The sequence below is a fragment of the Myotis yumanensis genome, unplaced genomic scaffold (assembly GCF_028538775.1).
Source record: "Myotis yumanensis isolate MYYU_CA2020_CCGP unplaced genomic scaffold, mMyoYum1.0.hap1 SCAF_2, whole genome shotgun sequence".
NCBI classification, from domain to species: domain Eukaryota; kingdom Metazoa; phylum Chordata; class Mammalia; order Chiroptera; family Vespertilionidae; genus Myotis; species Myotis yumanensis.
Window position 1 is genome coordinate 28,639,781 of NW_027223753.1, and position 16,209 is coordinate 28,655,989.

General features: G+C 52.3%; 1 protein-coding gene across 2 annotated transcripts in view; it reads left to right on the forward strand.

Annotated features, from left to right (window-relative positions):
- The first annotated feature begins 10,812 nt into the window (after positions 1–10,812).
- SLC6A9 (solute carrier family 6 member 9) overlaps positions 10,813–16,209 on the forward strand; it is a 34,400-nt gene continuing 29,003 nt past the window's right edge. For both annotated transcript variants that reach the window (XM_070404922.1, XM_070404924.1), the window contains exon 1: positions 10,813–10,992. The gene's annotated coding sequence lies outside the window, so the exon portion shown is untranslated. The remainder of the gene's footprint in view (positions 10,993–16,209) is intronic.

Genomic DNA, 16,209 nt, shown 5'->3' on the forward strand with positions numbered 1-16,209 from the left:
CTTTTTTCTTTCTTTCCCGTGCATGCATCTGGGTGAGGCACGTGCCAGGACTGCTAGTGCAGCTAGGAGCCACCTCCGTCCCTAACTGGTGCCAGCAGCTTACCCACTGCTGCTCTTGCATCATCAGCACAAATATCAGCAAAGCGAAAACGGCAAGTCACAATGTAGTTTTCTTATGAAATGATTTTTGCCTGTGGATCCCCTGGAAGGGTCTTGGAGACCCCCAGATTCTGTGAACAACACCTTGAGAACCAATGAGAACCGATACATTCAAATTAAATAATTAGAATAGCTTAATGTCCCTTTTTAATGATTTTTTTTTTTTGAGATATCACTCAAAGGTTTGTAAAATGCTTTCATAAATATCCCGGGGGGGCGGGGCGGGGAATGAAAGCCAATTCCATTTGTGGTACTATTTACTTTACTTCGCAAAAAAAAAAAAAAAAAAGGGGGGGGGGGGCAGGGGATAGGGAGGAATTAGAACCGGCAGGCCCGTGGGAGTGCATCAGGCATGTGAAGTCATCCATCATGTGTGTCATGGTGAGCAGTCACAGTCCTGGGACTGCAAAGGCAAGTGGCGCTGGGAACTCAGGGCCCTGTCACCTTCCCCCACACAGTTTCACTAGCCATACCACGCCCCTCCACGACACACACACAGGCGGACTGATTTCACAACACACAGATGCCGAGCCCAGCTGTGGTTATACTCACACAATACAATCACACAGCCACAGCAAAGCCACACAAAAGGTCCCAGCAGCCAAACACTCAACCTTATTGTGCTCAAAAGCAAGTCACCCTATTTTATAACTGTGATTGGAGAATTTCAATGGCCATACCCCCAATCATGGTTTCACTCAAACTATCAGCACGGCACATAAAACCTCTCCTGGGTCACCATGGGTCTGTGTGCATAATGTCCTTAGGTGAGAACATAGGTTTTGGAGACAGGCCAACCTGGGTTCAAATTCAAGTTCTACCACTTACTAGTTCTGTAATCTTGGGCACGTTACTTAACCTGTGGGAGCCTTCGTTCTAGAAAAAGGAGATAACTCCTACCTTGTGAACTTGATGTGAGGGTGGCATAAAATAACCAGACAAGTGACAGTGTCTTGTCTGGCCAGATGTGCCCTGGGGACCCAGCTGTAATTGCCATGTATGGCAATTGTCACCAGAGGGCACCAGGGCTCTAAGGTGTCTGTCCGGGTTGCTAGAAGAAACTAGGCCAGAAAAGCCAAGGGTGAGGATGTGTATGAGGCTGCAAAGACTCTGAAAACCCCAGTGAGGCCCAAGCCACCCAAATGTGCTGCTGGGTAAGTAGGGTACCTCCTGGGGAGCATCCTGATCTCACCCAGGAAGGAGGATGGATACGACCTATATACCAGGCTTTCTTCTGTGCCGCCCTCACACATATTTAGTCCTCACAATAATACTGTGATTGAGCGGCTACTAGTAGTATTTTTATTGAGGAATGTTGAAGAAACTGAGGTCCCAGTTTACTCCCTATTAAATGGAAGACCTAGGCCAGTGGTCGGCAAACCCAGCTCGAGAGCCACATGTGGCTCTTTGGCCCCTTGAATGTGGCTCTTCCACAAAACACCACGTGCGGGCGCACACGTACAGGGAACATGTGGAGTGAAAGAAGATGTAGTGTCGAGGACTGAGAAAGGTATGTTGAGATGGTTTGGACATATAGAGAGGATGAACGAAAGGAGATGGACGAAACAAGTATACAAGACGAGTGTGGATGGGAGAGTTGGAAGGGGTCGACCTCAGCAAACGCACCTCAATCAGATTGAGGACGTCTTTAGCAAAGGCCAGCTTAGGAGTACCCTAATTAAGTTAATAACAATGTACCTACCTATATAGTTTAAGTTTAAAAAATTTGACTCTCAAAAGAAATTTCAATCGTTGTACTGTTGATATTTGGCTCTGTTGACTAATGAGTTTGCCGACCACGGACCTAGGCCATGAATGAGGCAACCTGGCTTCAGAATTCATGTTCCTAACCATTGCTCTACATTGCTCTCCCAGGGACCCTTCCTCTCCTTCTTCCTGGGGCTCTGCCAGGACTCTGACCTGGGCCGAATGTCCTGGAGCTCAGCCAGCCCCAGCTGACCCTTTCCCCTCTCCCAGCCAGGTCCCTGCCTGCTCCCTGGGACAACTCATGGTAATAGACTTATCAGGCATGTGGGCGACACAGATAAGGCAGGGCCCTTGAGCATGGCCTTATCCAGCCCTGCTATCCCCAGCTGCTGGAAGTTGTGGGGAGGTGCCAACAGATGGAGCCACACCCACTCAGGCAATCATACCACCCATGCCCAAGGCTGCTGTCAATCCCTATGATGTCATAATCCCCTATGATGTCTTAATTTGTAGTGACATCATTGCTCTGTCCCTCCTTCAAATCTGAAGGGGTTACTTAATGGGAATTGGGGAAGCAGAGTTAGGCAGGATCCCAGTCCCCAGGTCAATAGGCCAAGTTGGGAGGCCTGGGCAGAGGGGTCACAGGATCCTCCCCAGGTGGACGGCTATTTGGGTGTTGGTTGTTCCACTTACAGCCACCACTCTTCCTATCTTCCCAATCCAAAGAGGCATTGCATCCGGTGGGGACAGGGGTTGTGGGGAGGACTCTCAGGCCTACTGCAGGCAGCTCTGGAGTCAGCTCGCTGCTCCCCACAGAAAGGCCTGAACCTCAGAACCTGGGGGTCTGAAGGAAAAAAGGCCTTATATCCTATCTTTTGGAAAAGCAGTGAAGCAGGGAAGTTTTATAAGGATGGCCAGACAGATGGATGTAATCAGACCCACTCTGACGTGTCAACTTAGTCTGTGCTCACAGCCTCACACCAACACCATCACATGCCAGCAGCCATTCATTCTCACACATGGGCCACAAGCAGCAACATCGTCCCTCAGCGAGACATCGACATGCACATTGTTGCATGATCCACATAGAAGAACAGGAGCCCCTTTTCTTTCATGACTGTATTCCTAGAGATTAGCACAATTCCCAGCACACAGTAAACATACACTCACAGGTGGTGAGTAAATGCACACTCATTACACAGGTCCTGCAACCCCGAGGGGGGCGGGGGGCGGGGGGAAGGGCCTGGAGGAAAATCTATCCCTCCTGTTGCCCCTCTTGATCTCTGCAGACCCAGAAAGGGAGCATCAAAGGAACACTGCTGCTGCTTCCAGCACCGCCCCCCCCCCCCCCCCCAGCTTCAGTGATGTCCATTCCCCAGGTAGCACTGGTCACTGAAGGGACTTGGGTCATGCAGGGCACCACTCCTTCCCCTCCAGGTTCTTTCCCAGTGAGTTGGACATTGGCTCTCTGAGAATTGGGTGTTGAGAACATTGAGTGGGTCCTAGCTGGTTTGGCTCAGTGGATTAAAGCATCGGCCTGTGGACTGAAGGGTCACAGGTTTGATTCTGGTCAAGGGCATATGCCCTGGGTTTCGGGCTCAATCCCCAGTAGGGGGAGTGCAGGAGGCAGCTGGTCAGTGATTCTCATCATTGATGTTTCTATCTCTTTCTCTCCCTCTCCCTTGCTCTCTGAAATCAATAAAAAATATATATATACTAGAGGCCTGGTGCACAAAAATTTGTGCACTGGGGGGGGGGGGGGACCCTCAGCCCGGCCTGTGCCCTCTTGCAGTCTGGGACCCCTCGGGGGTGACCACTTGCTGGCTTAGGCCTGCTCCCCGAGGGATTGGGCATAAGCTGGCAATCAGACATCCCTCTGGCAGCCCGGCAGCCCTCGGGGGATGTCCACTTGCCAGCGGGGAGCAGACCTAAGCTGCAGTCGGACATCTTTAGCGCTGCTGAGGAGGCAAGAGAGGCTCCCACCACCACTGCTGTACTGGCAGCCATCAGCCTGGCTTGTGGCTGAGCAGAGCTCCCCCATGTGGAAGTGCACTGACCATCAGAGAGCAGCTCCTGCATTGAGCGTCTGCCCCCTGGTGGTCAGTGTGTGTCATAGTGACCAGTCATTCCCAGTCTTTCTGCTGTTAGGGTCAGTTTGCATATTACCCTTTTACTATATAGGATAGAGGCCTTATGCACAGGTAGAGGCCAGCTGGTTTGCCCTGAAGGGTGTCCTGGATCAGGGTGGGGGTCCTGCTTGGGTGCCTGGCCAGCCTGGGTGAGGGGCTGATGGCTGTCTGCAGCTGGTCACACCCCCTTCAGGGTGGGGGTCCCCACTGGGGTGCCTGGCCAGTCTGGGTGAGGGGCTGAGGTCCATTTTCAGGCTGGCCAGCCACTGAAGCTCCCAGCCTCTCCTTTTTTTCTTTTTTATTCTGGGGTTTGTTTGGCTTCTATAGTTGAAACTTTGTTGCCATCCTGCTCACTCCAGCTCTGAGGCCGCGGCTAGCTGAAAGCAGGTATCTGGGGTTTGTTTAGCTCAGGGGTCCTCAAACTACGGCCCGTAGGACACATGCAAATACAAATATTGTATTTGTTCCCGTTTTGTTTTTTTACTTCAAAATAAGATATTTGCAGTGTGCATAGGAATTTGTTCATAGTTTTTTTTAAAAAAACTATAGTCTGGCCCTCCAACAGTCTGAGGGACAGTGAACTGGCCCCCTGTTTAAAAAGTTTGAGGACCCCTGGTTTAGCTTTTATAATTGAAACATTGTTGCTTTCAGGCTCAGAGCCGGGCCACGGCAGGTGGGGAACCTTGGCTTCCTCCATCACTGGAGCAAGCAAGCCTCCTGCTCATTTCAGCTGCGTGGCTGCCGGTCACCATCTTTGTTGGCAGTTAATTTGCATATCTCACTGATTAGCCAATGGGAAGCATAGCGGAGGTACAGTTAATTAACCTTTTCGTCTTTTATTAGATAGGATTTTTTTATTTTATTGTTTTTTACAGAGAGGAAGGGAGAGAGATAGAGAGTTAGAAACATTGATGAGAGAGAAACATCCATCAGCTGCCTCCTGCACACCTCCTACTGGGGATGTGCCTGCAACCAAGGTACATGCCCTTGACCGGAATCGAACCTGGGACCTTTCAGTCCTCAGGCGGACGCTCTATCCACTGAGCCAAACTGGTTTCGGCTATATATATATTTTTTTTAATTAAATCTTTATTGTTCAGATTATTACATTGGTTCCTCTCCCCCCCCCCCATAACTCCCCTCCACCCAGTTCCCACCCCACCCTCCGCCCTAACTCCCCACCCACTGTCCTCATCCATAGGTGCACGATTATTGTCCAATCTCTTCCTGTACCCCCCACACCCCTTTCTCCCCCCAAGAATAGTCAGTCCATTCCCTTTCTATGTCCCTGATTCTATTATAATCACTAGTTCATACTGTTCATCAGATTATTTATTCACTTGATTTTTAGATTCACTTGTTGATAGATGTGTATTTGTTGTTCATAATTTGTATCTTTACCTTTTTCTTCTTCTTCTTCTTAAAGGATACCTTTCAGCATTTCATATAATACTGGTTTGGTCGTGATGAACTCCTTTAGCTTTTCCTTATCTGTGAAGCTCTTTATCTGACCTTCAATTTTGAATGATAGCTTTGCTGGATAAAGTAATCTTGGTTGTAGGTTCTTGGTATTCATCACTCTGAATATTTCTTGCCACTCCCGTCTGGCCTGCAAAGCTTCTGTTGAGAAATCAGCTGACAGTCGTATGGGTACTCCCTTGTAGGTAACTGACTTTTTTTCTCTTGCTGCTTTTAGGATTCTCTCTTTGTCTTTTGCTCTCGGCATTTTAATTATGATGTGTCTTGGTGTGGTCCTCTTTGGATTCCTTTTGTTTGGGGTTCTATGCACTTCCTGGACTTGGAAGTCTATTTCTTTCACCAGGTAGGGGAAGTTTTCTGTCATTATTTCTTCAAATAGGTTTTCAATATCTTGCTGTCTCTCTTCTTCTGGCACCCCTATAATTCGGATGTTGGTACGCTTGAAGCTGTCCCAGAGGCTCCTTACACAATCTTCCTATTTTTGGATTCTTCTTTCATTTTGCTTTTCCAGTTGGGTGTTTTTTGCTTCTTCGTATTTCAAATCTTTGACTTGATTCTTGTGCTCCTCTGGTCTGCTGTTGGGAGTCTGTATAATATTCTTTATTTCAGTCAGTGTATGCTTAATTTCTAGTTGGTCCTTTATCACAACATCAAGGGTCTCACTAGATTTCTTAAGGAACTCACTACATTTATCAGCGGTTTCTAGAAAATTCTTGAAAAACCTAAAAAGTGTGGTTTTCAACTCTATATCCAGTAGTTTGCTTTCCTCCATTTCTGTCATTTGTGTCCTGTTTCTTTGTCTCAACATTTTTTATGCTTTGCTGTGTCGATAGAGTGGCTTTCTGTGCTAAGTGTCCCAATTACCCGAGGTAGACAATCTTGGTGCACCCTCTTGTGGGCTTTGTGCACAGTCTTGTTGTAGTTAAGCCTTGATTGTTGTAGTTAAACACTGGGAGGATTTGACCTCCAGGCCAATTGGCTGTGAGAATCAGCTGTGTCTATGGTGGGAGAACTTCTGTGCTGAAGACACCCTTATGGGGCAAGACTTGCTTCAGTGGGGCTTTGGTGCTCACTGAGTCTGCCCCCTGAGTGTGTCCCTTATAGATCTGAGGAGTTGTAATTGGATAGTCCCACTCTGACCACTAGGTACACTGGCTCTTGGATCTAAGGAGGTGCTAATCTAGCCTCTGCCTCCGGCTACCCAGCAGAAGCCAGATGTAAAGCAATGCAAGTTGCCCTGGGGCCTTGGGGCAGCTGCAGTTTGTTAAGTTATTTTCAGATTACAAAGGGCTGGGCCTTTCATATGCAAAAGCCTCCCTGCAGGGCTTGGGCGGGGCGGGTCCCAGGGGATCAACAGGGCCAGCAGAGCGAGCAGTATGGCTGCTCTCAGTCCTGCCTTCAGAGGTCCTGGCAATTGCTGCAAGTGCCTCTGAGAGAAAGCTGCCCTGGAGTTCTGACCGATGCCAGACAGTCCCATTTCTCCGGTATGAGTCTGGGTCCCCAGAGACTCGTCCGGAACTGGAGCTCAGAGCCTGAGACTCCCTCCCGATTGAAAAAGACAACCGTGTCCTCAGCCGCCAGCCCTCTCTGCATGCACCCCCGCACCTTTGTATTTTCCTTCGGCACCGCCCCTCCTCTGAGTCTCGGTATGCTTTTCTCTTTCCTTCTAGTTGTAGAAATTCCACTCAGCCAGCCTTCCTGTGGTTCTGGATGATGTCCGTTATGTCTTTTAGTTGTATTTTTGAAGTGGTTGTGCGAGGCAGCAATCTCCAGTGTTTACCTATGCCGCCATCTTGGTTTCTCTCTCTGCTATATATATTTTTAAAAGAACATTGAGTTGTCTAGATGTTGGGCTCTAGCCATTAGGCCCCCTGGGTGTGGGCACTGGAGGTTCTGGGTATTGGGAACTCTGAGTTGGGGGTTTTCTACAGTGTGGGGAGCTTTGACACCTTTGCCATTTGGGAATTCTGGACTTTGGGAGCTCTAAGGTGTTTAGGTGCCTGGGCACTAAATGCTCTGGACATCAGTGTTGCGGCCCCACCTCAGGGAGGGCCAAAGTCGGTGTTCCCAACCTGTATGCCTAATTTACCTGCAGCCACTGAGATCCAGCCTAGAGCTCTGCTCTGAGCCCCGTGATTGGTTCGTGCTGGCCCGATGGGTCAGGACCAGAGAACGTACAACAGAGTGTCCTGAGGGGCACATGGAGCCCTGGAGACAGCTCTTGGATCTAGAACCAATCTAACTTGCTCCTCTGCCTTGGGACAGAGGAGGGAAGGTGCCAGGCACTGATCACTGCACTTGCTCCAAGTTCAAAGGAGAAAGAACCTGATAGCAGAGCCCAGACAGGCCACTGACGATCGTGTTTTCTAGCTGCTGGGGCTCCTAAGAGGTAGAGACCACTGGTCAGGACAGGCTATGTCCACCTTCCCCCAACTCTCAACAGGGTCCCTCAGCACCCCTCCACCAAGGTGCCAATGCTGCCAGCTCCTACAGTGCTCTCCAGAAGTGGCCCCCATCTGGCCTTATCCCTGTTTCTACCAGACACACACCTACACTGATTCTGTGAGTCCCAACAGAGGCCCTGATCCTGCAGGCTGATGACAAGTAAGGAAACCAGCCAGCACTGGGGATCTGATGCTGGGCGCAGTCTTCCAAGGAAATAGCACTATAACTGGAGGTTCCTGAGACACGCCTCAGCCCACAGTGGGTGGGGCCCAGCCAGCTGCCTTTTCTTTTGCTGCCCTGCCCCGGCAGAGGGCAGGCCAGATATCTGACCCCCGGTAGTCCTCCTGTCTGTTCTCAGGCCTGATCCCCCCTACTCTGTTCACACACCCTTCCCATCCTGTGAGTCAATTGCCCACATCCAAAGGATGAAGGTCATCCCAGCTCTGACCTGGGCTCAGCCCAGACCTGCCTCCCTTGGGGCCTCTCTCTGGTTGGAAAAAAACAGCTGCTCTAGTCCCTGTCTCATGAAAACAGCTTTTCAAACTAGAATCTTTTCTCACAAGCTTCTCGGGATTCAACTCACTGTGCGGTTTCCTGAAACCCTATCTGGATCAAGATGGGCACAATGTACACATTTATCAATCTTTCTAGATGTATACAAATATACTTTCTGTTATGTCATCTGTTTGTCTAAAAAAAACCCCTTGGGCAATATCTCTAACTTCCCCAAACATCCCAGGGGAAATCTTCTCTTTCCCCCACCCATGGGCTAAGGAACTAGGCTGTCTCCCCGATGGTCTCCCTCTCTTCCTGGTAGGGCCTCAGAAGGCTGACTCCTGAGCACCCCACCCCCAGCCAGGCCTGAGGGGCTCTGAGTATCCTGAACACCCCTTCTGCCTCCCTTGTATGGTGCCTCCACGTCTGAGGTGGGAAAGCCCCACTTTCCCTGGGCCATGACAATTTTAAGAGCCTTCACTGACACAGTGGTCTCTTCTCACTCCTCCACCCCCAGTCAAAGGGAAAGGAAGCCATGGCCCCCTCCTCTCACTTTCTTCCTTGTCCGCACTCCACTACTTGGGGGTCCTCTTCCAGCAGCCTCTTTCCTGCCTTCCCTGTGTGGTGGCCCTTTTTTGACAAGCCTCAGGTGGGAGGGAGAGACCAGAAGCAGAATGTACTAACATTGATGGGGAACCTATGTCACCTCTGACAGGCGAACTCATTTTTTTGGTTGATTTTTCTTTGTTAAATGGCACTTAAATATATAAAATAAATATCAAAAACATAAATTTTTTATACTATGTTGCAAATATCAAAAAATTTCTATATGTGACACGGCACCAGAGTTAAGTTAGGGTTTTTCAAAAATGCTGACACGCTGAGCTCAAAAGGTTCGCCGTCACCGTACTAGTATGTCCTGGCAGGAGAGGCAAGAAGGGCTTGGATCAGATCTGCCCAGTCCCCAAAGGTGGGCACACACACACCACTACACAGAGCTGCTGCAGTGCACACACAGTCGCTCTTCCACCAGACACACCTACACAAATCCACAGACACCACAGACTGCTCAGTTAGAGGTGCACCCGCATGCGTGTGTGTGCACACACACATACACACACAAGACACCTACAATTCATTCATAGGATATAAATCCTCAACATCCTATACCTGCTAGGTTTGGCAGAAAGTAAAAATGAAAATCTTGCTGATGAGACCTGCCTGTCTTCTTGGATCTGATCAAGTCTCCAACGTGAACAGGTTGTAAGTTCTGAGCTGGCAGGGCCCTGGGGAAGGTCTGTGGAGTACCTGCCTATGGCTGAGAGTCCGGCCAGCAGGAAGTGCCTGTGCTTGATTCCAGCTATCTTGCTCAGTGCCTCTGATTGTAAGTTAAAGTGGACTCTCACCCATCAATTGATCTTGTACAAGTTTGGCATGTGTGCCTCCGCTGCTTAGAGGTTGATTGTTCCCAGGGAACAAATAAAACCTGTTTCCTGGACAGACAACAGTGAAGAACGTACTCAGGTAAGGCTGGGACATCAAGGACTGTTCTGACAGCCAGTCCTTACTGGCCCTTCTCCCTGAAAGCTGGTGGCTCTCACAGGGTAAGCAAATGTGGAGCCCCTTTCCACCACTGCCAAACATCGCTCCCAGAAGAGCCTGGAGCAACGTGTTTCCCATACAAGTATCATTACCTTAGCTTATCCTCTCCATTTCTCGGGGAGGAAACTGAGGCTCCCCAAACCTCCTTTCGGCAAAGTCTCCTTTAGCTGGTATTGGAACGCTGGTCTGTCTCCCCGGGGAGAGGAGGCCCAGGTTCGTGTCTGCAGCCCTGTAGCTCAATGGCCAGAGTAGGGTTGACCAAGCCAGTGGTCAAAGGAGTGTCCCTGGAGAAAAGGTTACCTCTAGAGCTCCAGCTCTGAGGAGCCGGACCAAGGCCTTCACCCAGCTGTGCCCACATCCCTAGCGGCGCTGTTCCAAAGGGAACGGAATTTGCTCAGACGCCTCTCTAGGGGCAACGCAGCCGCAGAAGCCCGGGGGACCTGGCAGGCTAACTGGAGCCCCAGCCCCCGAAGTGGTCCAGGACTTCTGGCTTCATTCCAGCCTCGCCCGAAGGGGACGACATCTGCTTCCTTCCAGGGCCCCAGCTGGAGGGAAGAGAGGCAGGGACGGAGCAGGGGGCTCCTTTGTGGAGCCCACTCCCCGGGGTGAGAGGGGATCAATCATCTGAAAGCCGGAGTGACTTGTAATTTTATTCCCTGGGAGGAGGAGCCTGAGAAGTCGGCCAGGAGGGGTGGGGATGGGGGGGTTGGGCAGCCAGGAGAGCTGTTCTGGGAGGGGAGGGACTTGGCTAGGTCTCCCAAGCCTTCTCAGTCTCTAAACTTTCACCAAAGTCTTGGCCCCCGCCTCCCCGAAACCAAAACACAACAAGCTCTGGAGGAGCCGAGAGCAGCGCAGCGGGGCGGGCGGACTCGGGGCGGCACTCAGCCTCGGAGGCTGATGCAACTTTCCCTTTAAGAAAGCCACCTGGGCGCAGCGCGGTGCGGACCCAGCACGCTGGGCCGGGGTCTGCAGCATGGTAAGGGGCTGGGGGAAGGGGGCGCTGCGGCGCGCACCGCATCTGTCCAGCCATCGATCTGGGTGTTTGGTGGCTCCTCGGGATTGAGCCCCAGGACCAGTGTGCGTGCGGCGTGTGTGTGTGTGGGGGGCGGGAGGGGTGTGTATGTGGGGGGGGGGGGGGTGATCGAGCATGCTTGCAGGCATCTGTGGGTAAGAGTGTGGGTGCACGCGCGGGGATGTACGTCTCGCCGCTAAGGTCGGGGTAGGTGCGCGCGTCTGGGTGTCTCGCTGTCACCAAGGAGCTGAAGCCGGCAGGAAAGGCGGGTGTGTGTTGGGGGGGGGGGGGCGATCCCGGAGTCGGGGCGCTGCGTGCGGACGCCCGCTCGGTCGGGGGCCGCCGGCGCCGGGCTGTGCGGGTAGCACCGGAACCAGAGCGAGTCACGGTCCGTCTGGGCGCCGCTGGGTCTGCGCGCCGGGGGTCTGTGGGGGCCCGGAACCCGCAGGCCGTGCCTGCGCCCCGCCTGCCAGCCCCGGCCCCATCGCTTCGCCCTGCCGCCACCCTGGCTGCCTATCTGGCCGCTCCAGCCGGCTGGGCTCCCTATCTACCCGCCCACCTCCCGACCCGTGCGGGTTCCCGGGGGCTCGCCGGTCCGGGGAAGCCGCGCCGAGGAGTCCGGCGCTCCCGGCTCTTTGTCCGCGACTCCGGCCGTGGCTTTGGAAAGGGACTAGGGCCGTGGAGTTCTCTGGGGGCTGCTACCCCGGGAAGAATCTGCGCCCTCCCCAGTCCAACCTTCATTCTGGGCGCTCACAGGGCGGGCTCGGGCGGCCACAGGTGAGGGCAGGGGCCTAGCAGCCCGGGGCGCCACCCCCAAGCGGCGCCCCGCACCCCGAAGCCAAGGCCAGAGGGAGAACCCGCCGGGGCCGGGGCCGGACGGGAGGGGGCTTGCCCAGAAGGCCGGGCGGGGCGGGAGTCGGCCGGGGGCGGGGAAGGGGGCGGGTACCTGCGCGCCGCGGTACTTTTCCACGGCGGGGGCGGGGGCGGGACCGCCGCCTCCGCATCAGTGGAGAGGCCCACACGTGGTGGCTGATGTAACCCCCTTCCCACCTCACACCCCGATTACAGCGGACGCACCCCGCTTCGAGGAACCGGGGCGCTCCGGGTGGTGCCGCAGCCCCAAAAGCGACCGCGCCCCAGCCTGCCGGCCGGGGCCTCCTGGCAGTCTGCGGGCCGCTTCTTAAAGGAGCCGCGCCTACTTTTGGCCTGCTCTCCGCAGGCCACGCCCTCTCGTTGGTCTCTCTTAAAGGAGCCACATCCCCGGCTCTCTGACAGCTCCCGCACAAAGCCTGGGTCTATTTCTTTGCTGAAACAAGCCGGCTGCTGCTGTGGCAGCTAAATAAAGATCCGGGGGTGGGGGGGTGGGGGTCAAGGAGTGGAGGAGAGAAGGACCTGAAATGTTAAAGCCTCCCAAAGTGAGGGACCATCAGAAGGTTGGGGAGTAGTGGGTGAGGGGTTGGCTCTAGGAAGGGACTAATCGGCGACACTGAGCATGCCCAAATATTTACAAGGACTGCAGAGAAAACGCCCCCTTCCTTGGCCTTCACTGCGACTGCGGTGGGACCGCTGTGCCCAGCCCTGGGGACAGAAGAGCCGCAGCCCTGCCCTGGAAGATCTCTCCCGCTGGCGGGGCGCCAGGTTTGGACACAAGTAACTGTGCTGCTGCACTGTGTGTGACGAGAGTGTTAATCAGATGTACACAGTGTGCTTTGGCGGCACAGCGGACAGGTTGACTGCAATGGGGGGGGGGGGCTCTTTGAAGATAGTGGCATTGGGACAGGTTTTGAAAATGGATCGGACGTATACAGATGGAAACGGAGACAAACGTACTCAAGGAAGAGGGAAGCACCTGAGCAAAGGCATGGCGGCAAGAACCCTCTGGGAATGAGGGGCAGTCCCACATGGCCGCAGGTGGCCCTGGAGAACCAGCCTGGGCTCAAGGCAGAACCAAGGGCCCTTCCCTGCTCCCACAGCCCCTCCGCTCCCTTCATCATAGTGAATGGGGAGTATGCTTCCTCCTCTTTTAAATGGTGAGGTCCTTGAAAGCAGGGAAAGAGCCTGACTCTTAATTCCCCAGGGAGGACTCCAGGGCTTGGCCCAGATGGACCCTTAAAATTGACTGACCTGGCAATCCTGTTTGGGGGAGAGGAAAGACTGAGCAATGAGACTAAAGGGTGCCAGGTCCTGTGACCGCCCTCTCACCATGCACCATTGGGTGGCTCACAGGCAGCGCAAACCCATTCTGTCCCACCCAGCCCATTCTCTCCCTACTCCAAACCTGCAGTGTTCCTGTCTCTGGGACTGGCATTGGCTTTTTCCTGTTGCACCAGCAAAAACCAAAGGCCCTTCCTTATCCCTCACTCCCAATATCCAATTCATCACTCATTCCTACCAATGTCATCTATATTCTTCTCAAATCTGTATACCTTTCCCCACCTCAACATCACTTTCCTACCCAAGACCTCATCTTTGGCCTGGCCTATTCCTAATTGATTTTTTCAGTTCCATTCTCTCTTCTCACCAGTCCTTTCTCCACACTGTATCTATGGAGATATTTTGAAAATGTATATTCCACCAATCGCTCCTCTACTATTACAACTCTGCTTTAAAGCCCAGAATAGCTGCCATTGCCCTCGGGATAAAGATTAAAATCCAGGCCCCAATGGCCCTGACCTTGCTCCTCTGTCCCCCTTCATGTTTGGCCACTTTCTCCCTGGCTATCTGAGCCCCAGTGTCAGCATCTTTCCTATGTCAGTTCATTTGCTTAAATATTTCTTCCTCTTCCTTTCCTCATTATTGCCACTTTGCCTAATTAACTCCTTCTGACTCTCAAATATCATTTCCTCCGGGAAGCCTTCTGTACTCTCAGACAGGTCAGGACCCTCTGCTTTAAGGACTTTCTCCTTCACACCCTTTACCTCAGTCTTTAATTATATACATTTGAGACACCAGGTTCACTCATTCCCTCTGTCCTGTAAGCTGCAGGAAGGCAGAGACCCATGAGTTCTTGGTGCGAGCACAGGTCTGGCCCAGAGCAAGCCTGAAATAAATATTTGTGGAATAAATGAATTGAATTGTGGCCAGCCTCAAATGACTGATAAACAGTTTAGGCCATATCCTGTTGGCCGTGGAGAACTATTGGGAGAAAATCAGAGCTTTGGGGCTGTGGGAATATTTATGGATTGGAGGGGAGGAAAATGTGAAGGACTTGCAGTCAAGTAAAAAAATGAAGCAGCAGAAACTTCAGAATTTATCAAGGATTATTAGCACTATCTTCCAAGTTGAGAATACTGGGCTCCGAGGGGTTAAGTAACTTGCTTGAAGCCATATACCTAGTGAATGGCAGAGCCAGAATGCCAGCCCAGGGGTACCATATCCCAGAGCCAAGCTCTTCATTGTATGTTGAACTTCAGACCCACTGCTTGTCAATGGTGGCCCCTATATGGGTTAGGCCCTGCAGTGGTTCTCAACCTTCCTAATGCCGCGACCCTTTAATACAGTCCCTCATGTTGTGGTGACCCCCAATTTCATTGTTACAAATTGAACATAATTAAAGCATAGTGATTAGTCACAAAAACAATATGTAATTATATATGTGTTTTCTGATGGTCTTAGGCGACCCCTGTGAAAGGGTTGTTCGACCGCCAAAGGGGTCGAGACTCACAGGTTGAGAACCGCTGGGTTAGGGCTAGGTCCCATGGTGCCTGGGTAATGTGGGTCTCCAACATCTGGAAGAAGGCCTGGCATGTCATGAGCATTCAGTTGGTTCTTTTGAATTGGGTGTATGGGACCATTTAACATAAATGGCAGAGGTGGGGAAGCAGCAAAGCTTTTCACCCAACTCATTCTAGAGCAACCGCCACTATTCTGTAAGCACCCGGAGGACATGGGCTGCATTTTCAACCAGTGCTCTGGGATACTCTGGGTGAGGGCATTCTGCAGCCTAAATTCCAGGAGTGTCCTCAATTTACTCACCTGACCACAAGGCATAATAATTCCCAATCCATAAGATGGTTCTTAGTGACATCTGCTATTATAACTGTCATCACTGTCATTATTTGTTGGCTGAAGAGGAACAGCCTTGGGGACTGCAAATCTAGAACTTACAGCTTGAAGGGAGGGGTGTGGTGAGTGAGTAGGACAAGGATATGATCTTAAGGGAGTACCCCCCCCCCCCCCCAACCCCCTGACTGCCCCCAGAAGACCAAAGTCAAGAGCAGAGACCTCTTGAGGAGGAGTCAGAGAGGCCAGTCTGGTTGACTCACAAAAGGAAAATGGTGATGTTGCATCCACTCTTGCCGCAGGCTATGCGGGAGACCTAGTGGCCAGGGCCAAGGCTTAAAGGAGCCAAGGCTGATTTGCATAATTTCCCCGGCCTCTTTTAGCCTCCCAGAGACTTCCTGGGCCTGTGGGTGAGAGGTGGCCCTGACAGGTCATTGCAGGTGAGGCAGAAAGGCACAGAACAGCCTTTGGATAGAGCCTGCTCCCTGGGAGGGGAGGGGAGGCCCCGGAGACAGAGCCCAGTCCTTCCTGGGACCAGGCCCAGTGGTGGTTGACCGCCCTTATCCATCTGACCCAGGATTTTCGTCCTATGAGAGAATTCTTTGAGTCTCCCTGAGGGTTGATTCATCTCCTGTGGAATCCTCAGGTGGATTCCTCTCCCATGGCCTGTCCAAACCTGCCCTCTATCATCTGCAGCCAACATTAAACCTGTGTACACCTGCATGGTCCTTGGCTGCTCCTTCCTTCTGTCTGCTGCCCCTCCAGCCCCACATTACCTCTCAGATGCTTCCTACAAGATCTTGGCTGACCTGGACCATCATTCCAGTGCCTGGGCCTTACCCATTTTCCTTCCATTCAACCCACACTGCCCTCAAGCCCAGCACTGTGCGAAGTGCTGGACACGGAGGGGTAAATGAAACACAGTCCCAAACCCTCGGGCAACTCACTGATTCACGGCTGAGAGACTTAAAAGTAAATTAGTCTGAGTTGATAAGGACACTGGTAGATGTCTGCACAAGACAGAAAGCAGGAAGCAATGTGTTTATTTTGGTTGAGGGAAAGGCTACAGAGAAGAGGTGACGTTTATGCACGGAAGGTGTTGCAGACGAGACAGCCTGCACAGGGGCAGGGAAGCATGCCCGCACATGGCATGTTTGATGTGCCCAGAGCTTATGGTCC